The 12,888-nt window shown below is 36.1% G+C and overlaps 1 long non-coding RNA gene across 1 annotated transcript in view; it reads right to left on the reverse strand.

Moving 5' to 3' along the window:
* Positions 1–2,301: 2,301 nt before the first annotated feature.
* Positions 2,302–12,888, reverse strand: part of LOC136841280 (uncharacterized) — a 19,968-nt gene continuing 9,381 nt past the window's right edge. Inside the window, exons 2-3 of the long non-coding RNA XR_010853870.1 lie at positions 11,705–11,764; positions 2,302–3,360 (exon numbers count right to left, since the gene is read on the reverse strand). This is a non-coding gene — a long non-coding RNA (uncharacterized lncRNA). The remainder of the gene's footprint in view (positions 3,361–11,704; positions 11,765–12,888) is intronic.

The following is a 12,888-nucleotide window of genomic DNA, read 5'->3' on the forward strand; positions in this document are numbered from 1 at the left end:
ATAAAGGAAAATTATAGGGGGAAGAGCTCTGTCTAATAATTCCCTCCGACTCCCATCTCTGAACTTCCTTTTCTACTTCTTCTCTGATCTTAAAGGGAATTCGATATGCTGGAATATATATGGGATTTGTACCCTTTTCTAGGCGGATTGAATGTTCTAAAACATCTGTAACTCCTAATTTATCTCCCTTCAAAGCAATGATATCTAAATATTCTTTCAACACTTTCTCTACTTTATCTGAATATTCAGGATAATCAACTTTAGCCAAGTGTTCATGCAGAACCTGACTTCGGAACTGTTGCTCCTCGTTAGGAAACATATTCCCGTCTCCACAAAAACTCACTATCTTATGTTCTTCATTAAACTCTTCAAAATCAATTACATAAGTACCCTTGTGATATTTTTTCACTGAGTCTTGATAGCTAACTAATTCTACTGTAGTCACGCCTGCGACTGAAACTTCATTTACTGACACCGTACTCACAACGTCTTTGAATTTCTCGGTTCCCTCAACAACGCATACTTGAGAAGGTAACTTTTTCTCTTTCATCGACACTTTAACCAATGTAGGAACTCGCGGTTGCAATTCAATATCTTCCAACAAAAATCCTTTGAAAGATTTTTGCGGAATATCTTCACTCTCTAATGACTGTGTTACACATGTCTCAGACTGCGTCTTAGGTTTCTCACAAGTTTTTTCCCTGTGTATATATGGAACAAAACAACCTGGCTCACCTATTGTAATCCCCTGAATTCCCGTAAGAATGTTGATGTTATGTCGCATACAAGAAGGGTGTCCTAGCAAAACCATTTCACCTAAGGCTAATCCTTCTATGACCAAAAATGATTCTACTATTGTCTTTCCGCCGATACAAAGCGTAAGAAATGACGAACCTAAAATATTCAATTTTCTCACTTGTACGTCACACACTGTCTCACTAGTAGGGACTAATTTACACTCTGGAAACTTCAGTGAAAAGGTCAGCATATACTAAGTTAACTGAGCTACCAGAATCAATGAAAATAGAAATTTCACTGCCATTAGAAAATCCACGTACAATCGGCCTAGGTTCTAGTGACTCTAAGACCTGATTAGTCATTATCCTATGTCCGTCTTCGAACTTGCCTTGTGAAAATTCTGCTGTTCCTTTGTGTATCTAGAACTTGCATCATGTGGAATTCTTCTGTCATGTCTATTAAAACTACCCCATGTCTTCCTTGAATAATCTCTATTCTTTGTGGCTGGGCAAAATCTCCATCCATGGTCTGAAGATTTGCAAGCTGAACAATATCTCACTCTGCAATTTGATTTACTATGTCCTAGTTTATCACAATTAAAACAACGTATCGTTGTGACTGATCTCTCTGTAATTTTCTTCGATTCTATTCGTGCACATGTCTTCGCTGTTGCATCATTTCCCGAATGCGAGGGACTAGCATTGTTCTGTGGTTTCAAAACCGCAGCAGACATCTTTGCACCTCCCTGTACAAAACTACTGTCCAGTGTCGGGCATTTTGATAGATTTTTATTAATCTGTGCAAACAAAAAGGATTCGTCTGTATCCAGATCAATTCTTTTGTCAAAACTATCTACAATTACATCTGGGACCGACGTTAAAAGCCAAGCAAAGTGTAACAATCTTTCAAAATTATCTAAGGAGATATTATTTCCAGTTACCCATGGAGAGCCTGTTATAGATTTCTTTAACTCACCTACTGCATCAAATAAATTCGCACTGTATGTGACCAGTGAATCGTTGCCCTTCTTTATTTTGAGAAACGCTCGCAAATTCCGAACTGCACACTCACGTTGAACTCCGCCATAAGTAGCTCGTAGAAATTTCTGCAGTTCATTCCAATTTCTACACCTTCTGAACCCGAAACTGCATGCCCGTTTTCCAATATCTCCTTTATCCAAATCCAGAAACGCTTTTGCCTCTGTTAAAGCTTCAGCGCCATTCGTAATTTTCTTGGAATCCAGGTAATGTTCACTGATTCAATGAACGTTTCTATATTTTGGGTTGGCTTCCCATCCACTAACCCTTTAAAATTTGTAATTCCTGCGCTAACGCTCGTCACCTTATGCACCACAACTGATTGGGATGTGCTTGCTGCATCGTTCTGCATTTCATAAGTGATTACACGCCCTGAGCGTAACAAAATAAAACAATAGGGAAAAGCAAAGTTACCCCTAAAAAGAAGAACAGAAAACTGAGCGCCTAAACTCGTGAAACAGAAAACGGAGTTCTGCGCAACTTACGAGAATGGGGTACTCACCAATTTGAAAACAGAAAACGGAGCTCTGTGCAACTTGTGACGTCGCCAACTCGAAAGAAAATGGAAGGTGTTGACTTCCCACTATTGCTTGGTTAAGCATAAATATCGCACGATCACCATTTAACGTAATTAACTCTCAATCGCCACTATTCACACTTATTTGGGTATTTTGTTAACCCCAAAATTGCTCTAGAGATCACCCAGATCTATTTCACAATTCCCCACTCCCAGTACTCGAACATAGACGGAAAAAAAAAAGATTCCCCGTATTAAACAGTAATCACGACCCACCTATGACACTAGCTCTTTCAAAACTGGTGATCACTCATCACGCACACGGCCCAGTCGCCTTAGGTCGCCTATGCCTTGGGCATCAACGTTACCAATTAGTCTATTAGTAATCTCCCTCTTTCGCTACCCTAATTGAGACTATTTAACTTTTTACCGCTGCCACCATTAACATCTGTTACACGGAACAGATCAACACTTGTTTTGGAAGTGTACGTAGCGTGATCTTAGTGATCTAACTTCAGGAAAAAGATGTAAAAAGGTTCGACCCTGATCTCACTTGCATTTTTTCCCCCTCTCTCTCTCTCTCTCTCTCTCTCTCTCTCTCTCTCTCTCTCTCTCTCTCTCTCTCTCTCTCTCTCTCTCTCTCTCTCTCTGTTCACCGACTCTCTCTCTCATCGTTTACCGAAGCTCTCTCTCTCTCCCTGACCTCACTCATTCTCCCACCAAGCAATTAAATGGACTATTTAAAGAAACACAATCTTTCCTACAAAAATAGGTTTATTATTCAAATAACCCAACAAGAAATGAATAAAACAAAGCAAAGATTAAAATGCATAATAAATGAATTATCGAGTCAGATAACTAAACTCTAAATTACGAAGCACTTCTGACTAAAGAAGTCTCATTATGGCTAATAGCCTAGAAATACACAAAATCTCACATACTCCCAAATCAACAACCAAACGTCATGTCAAAAAAAAAGTCTACCACATAAAGAGACTGACATTGCAAATGACTTGCATATGTCCTCTTTATCAAACCACCCAGCTATTTCCACAAGTCCACAGACATCTGTCGAAAGAATTAAATATGATAGAAAACTCCCAAAAATATATGAAATACAAAACACAATAATGGAAAGTGTAAAATGCATAGCCAAGATATGGCAAACATAACATAACAAAATAATAATATAAAAGAGGTATGAATATTCATATTAAATTTCCCACACCAGTTCATAAGTTCATAATGATTAGAAAGTCATGGTAAAAATCACAAGTTCAATTTTCTCCCATAAAAACAGAGATTTGAGACTCTACCTTATCTGCCGATTTTCAAAGCCTGGAACCACTTCAAAGTTATGACTGGATAACTGCAGTTCTATCACGTTAATGAACGATCAAACTCACTTTTAGGGCAGATTTTGGCATAATCTAGATCAAAGTAACGCACGTACTCACGAATATACATAGCGCTTCGGAGATCACCTGATCTCCAATATTGCTGAGCTTCTCGCGCAAAGAGCTGAGGAATCAAACTATGCACTGTTTCAGCAATCTCGCATCGAATCTCTCGACCTAGTTCGCTCTCACTCCAAACCTTCCACGATAACATCTTAAAGCATTGAAGCTATGAAATGCATATATGTGTCCTTTAAATATATATATATATATATATATATATATATATATATATATATATATATATATATATATATATATATATATATATATATATATATATATATATATATATATATGTGGATATGAACTTTGCCCAAGCACGATATTACATTTCGGCCGGAGAGAGTGAAAAAAAAAAATAATTGTAAAACTTACTTTTAAATACGGTCTACCTAAATCAATTAAACTGACATTAGGCCCTTATCTGTTTCATTTAAAACTTTGAACAAAAATATCTGCTTGTTGAGCCTATTGAGTGACATCAGCCTAGCTTCAAAAGTGAAGGTTTTCAGTGTTTTATACAAAGCGGGACAGTGATTAACAGAAAATGACAAAATTATGACAGCAACAGAGAAGGAATGGAATGGAATATAGAATTTAGGCCAAAGATCAAGCACTGGGACCTATCCGGTCATTTAGCGCTGAAAGAGAAATTGAGAGTAGGCCTAGAAAGGTTTGAAAAGTGTAAAAGGAGGAAAACCTCGCAGTTGCACTATGAAACAACTGTTAGGAGAGGGTGGATAGCAAGAAGGAAGAAAGAATAAACAGAGGTAGAGTAAAAAGGAATGAAAAAAGTTGCGGCTAGGGCCCGAAGGGATGTTGCAAATAATCTTAAGTAATAATGCCTTCAGTGCACTGCGTGAGGTGCACTGACGGCATTACCCCCCCTACGGAGTGAAAACAACAGGGGAACTACGGGATTGTGAAAACAACAGCGGAATTACGGGATTGTGAAAAGAACAGGGGAATTACGGGATAGTGAACGACAGTTAAAAAGCGAATATATCACAAGCTGTTGAAGACTCAACATAACTGGCTGATAAGTTCAGGGAGTTTACGATGCTGTAGGAGGGTCCTAGGTAAAAATGTCAGTTAAGATAGATCAGGTTTCTCAGGTTAGATTCACGTAAGTATAATTTCGTTTTAAAGGTCTGTGCAAATAATATTAGTTAAGTCTTTTCTCCAATCGTTTTCCCTGCGTCTCGAATTATTTCGCCCATAGTAAATCATTTGTTTTTGCGTTTGTAGCTCCCTAAAATCCTTACTTCCCACTGGGAGACCCCTAAGCTGTTGGAAAGGGATGGCAAAGAGCAAAACAAATCATCCAAAACACTAATGACACCGTGGAAAAATATTTATTTGACAAAAGCACCAGTGTGCGTAGTCAGGAAATACACCTAACTCATTAGGAAAGTAAGCAGCAGCAAAGGGGGACACTCCCCATCTTAGGGTATCCAAAGAGATTTTCTTTTTCTCTCTGCAGCCTGGTTATTGACGCCAACACACCCCTATTATTTAGTGTTCATCAGCAGGAAGTGCACTTGCGCACTTTAACCAGGAAGGTATTCAAGGTTCCCTAAAGTTTAAAATTATGAATATGAACTAAAACAGAAAAAAAACAATAACTGAAAGGTTCAAAACCTCTGATATGAACCAAATTTGATGCACCAAAATAAGTTCTCTGCATTTCCAACTAATAAGAATGACTAAACTCAAACACAAACACCTTTGGAAAACAAAAAAAAAAAAAAAATTGCATGATTAATAATCTACAATCAAAAACACGATAAACATCCAATCAACGTCTAATATTTAAAGAGAAATTCCCAGGGAAACCGTAGGAAGCAATGCAACCTTACGTTTGTCTCGTTGGACAGCAACAAGTCTCCACAATTTCTTCATAATGCTCTAAAACGCGGCGCAAGCCTTTCCATCCGAATATTCCTTTATGTTTACACAAGGATGAATGAGGAATGCTATTCGTTACGTCGGATAAGCGAACTATGACAAAGGTACCATTGCTCCAGAGGGTGAGGGAAACCGATATGAGAAAAGGCGAAGAAAACGTTCGCAGCAAATCCCAATATCAGGAAACTTTGAGGGTAGTGCAATTCCCCAGTCAAAGAGCCCCACTTCCCGAAGGCAAAAACTCTGTAAATGGAGTGCAGAGGCAAAGCAGGGTGTAACACATCCCAGTGAATGAACTTCGACATCAAAGAAACCTTTTGGGGTCTCAGGGAAAAATACACTTTCCAGAGGGCGTTTGAGGGCATGACGCACAACGGAATGGGATGATTCTACAACTGCACAATTTGGCTGTGTGTGTTAGTTCGCTCACCAGGCATCCACTTTTCCATTGACATATTTCTCTGGTTTTCTAGCAAAGTGACAATGCTTTCTGGATTATAATTAACAGTTATGAAAATTATAAGGTATATAAAACAGAGAGTCCAGGCAATGCAGAATCAGAGTTGTGTCATGTTCAGATTTCTAGCCACCTAAAAAAAGAGGGCATGACAATCATAAACAGTACAAAGTTCTTTTCAGCCTTCCATGGAACTACGTAAAAGGGATATGACGAGTCCTTCCATTTACTTAACCTTCAATATTTACGCTTTTTAAAAAGTTTTCATACAAGAAGTAGGAAGAATGTATTACAAGATGTCATCACTCTGATATAACAGAAGTCGGAATTACATCTCGAATATAATCAGATGTTAAATAAAATAAAGTTAAGATTTTAATGGAACGACGTTCTCTTATGGATACGATGTGGTTAAAAAAATAATAAAGCTTAAAGAAAAAGGATTATAATCGATATTTGCAAGAACAACCGAAGTTAAAGAATCTGGGAAGACAAACAAATATTCTTATAATCAAACAGCTGATTGAGTATAGGTATTCTGCAAACTACGGTCATAAAAAACAAACACACAACCATAAGCCCTCTACGATCCTAAAATAAATATGTATGCTCTTCAGTTAAATTCTGGTTACCAGATTCATACAAAGGACGTTAGCCTAATAATTTATCACTGAAATATAAGGCAGTGATCTGAAAGATTTGGTTAGATGCCGCAATAAATATAAAAGATAAGAATATGCAATCGGGAAAAAATAGGATTAGAAACAAATAATCAGTCCGCAATTGTTTGAAGCAATATTATATTGAAATTCCTTTACAGATCACGTTTTGCGTTATACATGCAAATCTCTCCCGTGGGTAGTTTCTAGAGGCGCGTGTGCGTGTGTGTGTGTGTGTGTGTGTGTGTGTGTGTGTGTGAGAGAGAGAGAGAGAGAGAGAGAGAGAGAGAGAGAGAGAGAGAGAGAGAGAGAGAGAGAGAGAGAGAGAGAGAGGTGCAAGGATGAGAAACTTAGAACGAGGAATCCTAATGCCACATGTTTTAAATAAGATAAGAATATTTTTTCCTGTGTTTTCAGTAATCAGATGAAAATAATCGTCATTCAATAAGAAAAATAGCTTACAAGCATACCAAAAAAGAAAGCCATATTAACGTTTCAAGTTAAGAACAAATGATAACTCCTCTAGAATTTTCATTTTCAAAATATTTAAATCTTATTATTTGTTTACAAAAGCTAATTAAATGATAGAAAATGTAGATTTTTTTTTCCAAATTGCATTCATTAGCTAGAGGGCGCATCAAGTCATGCCTCACAAGAGAAGTAATCAGACTATATTCAGCACTAACCGCCGTCACCCTCCCACTGGCGAAATTAATTACCTGAGCAGGATTGCGACTTAGTTCACAATCTTTATGCTAGCTATAAAGCATGGGGGACAACGACTATTTCAGCGACATAATCACCAAGAACCAAATACTTGAGCACCCATACAATGACAGTGAGACCGCTATGGGAGGAATGTGGTGCTGACTACTTAATCGAGTGACAACAAGGGTGTTCCAGTTGGGTCTAATGGAATGGTGCCGTGTTTCCTCGTCCAGTTAAGGGGAATATATGTGTTGCAAATGGCGCAAAGGTATAAAATTCAAACGTATAAAATTTAAAGTATAAAACTTAAATCACATAACACGTAATAGTCATTTTTTCCTTTTCTCTGACATTACTCTATACTTCGGAAGCAATTTTCTTTGTTATAAGTTATCTAGTTATCACCCAATTATCAATCAAATATTTTTTCACCTCACGAGAAACTTTATGGTGTCTACTCTAAAAATTTCAACTAAGTTATGGAAAACGTCCCGTAAATAGTACCTTATCATAGGAATTCCACCGACAAACCAAAATAACGACACTGCACCTTCAAATTTATGTTAAAATACATTAAACAGATTCTAGGTTTAAACGAGTGGGCTTCAATACAAACATCATTCGACCAAAGCATCAAATATCGTCCAGACAGAACACCATGTACTGTAAAAATTCACGAATGTGTATTAGAATCCGTCTGTAAAGTACTAAACGTAATGTTACTACTTTTCGGCATCCTCCGTTGACGGAGAATACCATATTACATCTGCATCGTGTTCAAAAACGGTTCCTTACTAACACTGGAACACCGAGAATGAGAGATTTGCCCTTTCAAGAGAATCGGCACAGATTAAGGGCAAGAATATAAAGGCATATAATTAACACTGAAAATGTGTTTCACGAATGTGAATGTTATTCAATAATAATTTACCGTTGATAAAAAGGCTCTTCGGTGAAAAGCCAAGGTCATACGTGATACACATCATATACTGTATATTGTACATTTTCTACTAGCTACAAAAAAGTTTTCAAAATAGGGGTTCAAGGGGAAAAAATCCAGTGCTACAAAATTACTGCATAATGCTTAGCAATAGAAGGACTGATCTAAACCAAAACATAGTTACGCTTTAAACAAATGTAGCGCAAACAAATTGTACGATTGAGAAAAACAAAAGGAATATCCATCTCGATTAAAAATTATTTCTATGTTTAATAAAAAGAATACTCTTCTGTCCCCTGCCACCTCGTAGGATGCTCCTAAGTGAGGGTTTGGAAAATACAAATTAAAGCACGTATTTTTTTGTCTCTATGATGTTAGCAGGTAGCAGAATACAAGTTTCTTACCAGTTGCTAATGGGAATTTTGATGCTTGAACACTCATTCTAAACTACAATTGCAACAAATTAAGAGGTAAAACGCTGGTGGTAGTAGAGAAATGGTAATGAAAGGGATAATATTTGGTAGCTATCGTATTCTACTAAACTATGTTTATTTGGGGCACATGTATCGTTACCATTTTATCATATTTCAATACAATATCTTTTTGAAACATTACAAATGCATTTTCCATAAAGAGCTTGTTAATTTCTTATTTTCCTTGAAAGCATTAATACAGAATAGCATGCTCGCCTAAAAAGCACTTCCAAAAAATAATCCCTTTACGTTTAACCATCAAAAGCATTTCACAAGGGAAGCATATCTAGGAAAACATATGGAAAAGCATCCAGCCAGAATAAAGGCATTAACCGTAAAACTGTTTTCGACGCAGCAGTTTTTCAAACAACCGCCTCTTCACGAAACTCTATGCACACAAGTAAATGAGGCTGCGACAGCGAAACACACACACACACACACAGAGAGAGAGAGAGAGAGAGAGAGAGAGAGAGAGAGAGAGAGAGAGAGAAATCCTAATGCCGATAAATATCGCTTTGTCCCACCATCAAGTCTTATCGTGACTTCCTAACATGAATAAAAACACTTTTAAAGTGAAAGGTCGGATGAAGGTATTGCCCAACCGCTTGTTATTCGGAATAAATCCATTTCACCACTCGATCTCTCGAAATAAATGGAAGGGATATATTGATGCGATCGTATATTTTCCAATGGAGTCTAAGGGTTTGAAAGAGACACGGAGAGTCGTTATACAATCTAAAATAAATATGGAGTTACAGTGATGGGACCGTCTAACAGACAGTCGTACAGATTTGCATTCATGGAACTATATGGGATTCAGCATCATAAAAATAACTAGTATTAGTGGAAGTAAAGGGAATCAAATAAAACAAGAACAGTTGGCGATGCTGAACGACAATCGGTGGTCTAATTCAAGCTTTTGTCTAGAGATGCAAAACTGAAAAGTGGACGTTACATTCCACACTCGTTAGCCAAGGCTCAGCTTGAATGTGGTTAATCGATGATAGAGACTGACTGAAGTTTCCCTGTGATGTTTCTCCTGTTAACCGCCGCCCCCCAGCCACCCTCCAAAACTCAGCAGCTCGCTATTACACCCCTTAATCTACAGACTCATTTGCGAATTTCAAACTGAGGCAGTATGACTTCTATTCTCAAAGGGCAACTTGTGCAGTACAAAAAATGGTTTTCATCTGTAGTTCTCATACTCTAAGTAAAATGTAATTAAAAGGCATATAATGTAATTAAACAATCAAGAAGGATATTTACATCGGAAGTAATTTTCAGTAACATCTGCTAGAATCATCTCTCTTTTACTGCTTCCTATCGAACTTAAAGGAACGCGTGACATGGTAAATGCAAATATCTCGCTCTTCTTTAAAAAAAAAAAAAGTCTATAGTCTTCCAGAACGATTTGACGTAAGTAATGAAAAGACCTCGCTCAAATGACTAAATTACATATGGAAATTTAACATGGATCTTTTGCATTCAGAACTGATCTCTGATCCCCTTTCCTTGAGAGAGAAACCAGATTCGCTGAACAGTACCACCAATATACAATAAATGTGCCTCGCTGGCGAGCTTCTCAGCTCCGGAGGTCCTTCATTCCTCACACCACTGGACTGTGGAAAAGCCTCCCTGAAGATGTAGTGCAATTGGAACTTCTGAAGTTCAAGCAAAAACGGAATGCATTCCTACCCTAATACAATTCCCCTTGTATTCTAATATTTTACTTATATTTTCTTCTATTTATTTAGTTGTTAATTTATTTGTTTTTCTAATAACTGCTCCCCTCTTTCTGCATTTCCCATTGCCTTCTGTTATTTCTTGCGAATGAACACCATATTCTTTGGAAGCTTGAATTTCAAGTCAACGGCCCCTGTGGGCTGCTCCATATGAATAGGGTTCATCTTCTGAATAATAATAATAATAATAATAATAATAATAATAATAATAATAATAATAATAATAATAATAATAATAATAATGTAAGAATTTAAACAACAGAAACCCACAGTTATAATGTATAATTTATATGCCCATATAGTATCACCCTACAATGTAATTCATAAATGAGATTTTCGTCACCACTTACCTCCTCTATGCTTCGTTCAAGATTGAAATAGAACTACTACATGAACGGAAGCAAGAGTGGATATGAATGTTTAGACTTCCAGAGGCAAAATGCTACTTTACGCGAGCAGTAAGTGCACCCGAAATGCCAAAAAACCGGCCATATAGGAACGAGACAGTAAATCCCAAGCCTATGAACATTATGCGCCGCCATGAAGCTTTAATTACTTTACCTTCATTGTGAGTATATATTATATATATATATATATATATATATATATATATATATATATATATATATATATATATATATATATATATATATATATATATATTGATATAATACTATATATATATACTATCAAACCACCAGTTATGATGAAAAAATATATAAATATACTTTGCCATTCAACTTACTTTTAAAACTTATTATAACATAAATAAAATAAAATATACACAGCATATATATATAGTATATATATATATATATATATATATATATATATATATATATATATATATATATATATATATATATATATATATATATATATATATATATATATATATATATATATGTGTGTGTGTGTGTGTATATATGCGTATATGTGCGTGTGTGTGAGTGTGTATATGTTTACATATGCATCGCACATGTTGCAGTAACAGGAACTTTTGAGAAATATTTACATAGAATAACAAAGCCTGAAATATACGTAAATGTTATCATTTCAACTCACCTTTCGGGACTGAAGCCTGCGTTATTCTTGAAGTTCATAAGTGGGTAGGGTGCCACACTCCTGAAATATACAGTATATACTCTATGTAGCTTTATTACTAAAACGCAGCATCGAACGGTAAATTACAGTTTGTTACTGACTATTTACATGAATTGAAAGAGGAATTTATTTTGCATGCCAGACTCATGCTGGCGTAGATTATCGCAACTTTGGATCGACTGTTACAAGGTAATATACATAAATATAATATAATATATAAATATATATATATATACATAAATATATATATACACACATATATATATATATATATATATATATATATATATATATATATATATATATATATATATATATAATATATATTTATATATATATATATATATGTGATATATATGCATATGATGCTGGATTTTATGACGACATATTTTACAAGTGAAAAAAAACAAATGTCACACAACCGGCAACGTCGAACCCTGAGAGTACATTATTTTCCAACCACAAACATTTAGTCGTCGCGTTCCAAATGAAATCTGACGAGTGTAGAGGCACCAATTTCCAATCAGGCTTATCTGCAGAAGTAATGATGAAGTTTCGTACGAGTAGGACGTGTCTGTGAAGTGCTCTGTGAAAAGTGCCTGACTTGCGCGATGTTCAAAGTGAATACGAAGAGGAGGAAGGGGAAAGAGAAAACAAATACTGTAGAAATTAAATCAAGTAGAGGAAAGATCAACCTATCATACGAACACTATCTCTTAATTATGGAAGCAGCACGTAAAGATGGAACACTAAATACTGGAGGAGGATGAGTCAATCCAAATAGAGAGAGAGTCAGCAACTTGCGGACATTGCTCTGATGAAGTCGATGACGAAGACACTTGCCGTGAAATGCGTGATACATCTTTTCCACTACAAATGTTCAGGTATTGAGGATAAATACACACCCATACTTCAGAGTGACAACATATTATATAACTGTAACAATTGCAAGAGGCCTGAACAAAGAACACACAAAAAACTCATTGAAGATGAACTTGAAAAAACGCAGAGATATTAGCAAAGTTGATTCAGGATTCGGCTCAGAAAACTAGTGACGTAATGATCCACATAGATGAAATCCAAAACAAAATTGACAATGTTGATAAAGATGTAAAGACTATATGACTAACATGGACAAAACTTAT

Source organism: Macrobrachium rosenbergii, chromosome 8 (assembly GCF_040412425.1).
Source record: "Macrobrachium rosenbergii isolate ZJJX-2024 chromosome 8, ASM4041242v1, whole genome shotgun sequence".
NCBI lineage: Eukaryota > Metazoa > Arthropoda > Malacostraca > Decapoda > Palaemonidae > Macrobrachium > Macrobrachium rosenbergii.